Raw genomic sequence first — 506 nt, forward strand, 5'->3', positions numbered from 1 at the left:
AGTGAAAAGGGAACGGCCGCGAAGCTGAAGGTTCTGGGAATTGTGGTCCTGGAGAAAGAGGGAAGCACTTCTCCAGAGGACTTCTGGGAATTGTAGTCCACGGGAGCCGGACGGCGCCCACGGCGCGCCGAGTCGCGAAGAAGAGACTTCTGGGTAGTGTAGTCGTAAGTGAGGACGTGCGGCGACCAGGAAGTCGGCGTGCTGGAAGGAGAGGGTGAGAATAAAAGCGACGTTGAAAGGCGGGGAAACGAGATGGGAAAAACGCTGACTGGGAAGTAAACTACAAGTCCCAGAGTGCCTCGCGCCGGAGGCCGGCCTAGGACTGCTCTAGGCATTTTAAGGCTCGTCTGTTGGCTCAGCCTGCGCTGCTGCTCCGCCTTCGTCCAGCCTGAGAGCGGTTTCTTCAACTGCGTCTGAAACAGTGCTTTGGCTCCGCGTGGTGTCTGAGCCGGCAGGCTTTTCCAGCCGGGCTCTCTTCCTCAAAACAGCCGGCCGGTGCTCATCAA

Source organism: Hyaena hyaena, unplaced genomic scaffold (genome assembly GCF_003009895.1).
Source record: "Hyaena hyaena isolate Hyena2069 unplaced genomic scaffold, ASM300989v1 scaffold_124, whole genome shotgun sequence".
In the NCBI taxonomy this organism is placed as follows: Eukaryota; Metazoa; Chordata; class Mammalia; order Carnivora; family Hyaenidae; genus Hyaena; species Hyaena hyaena.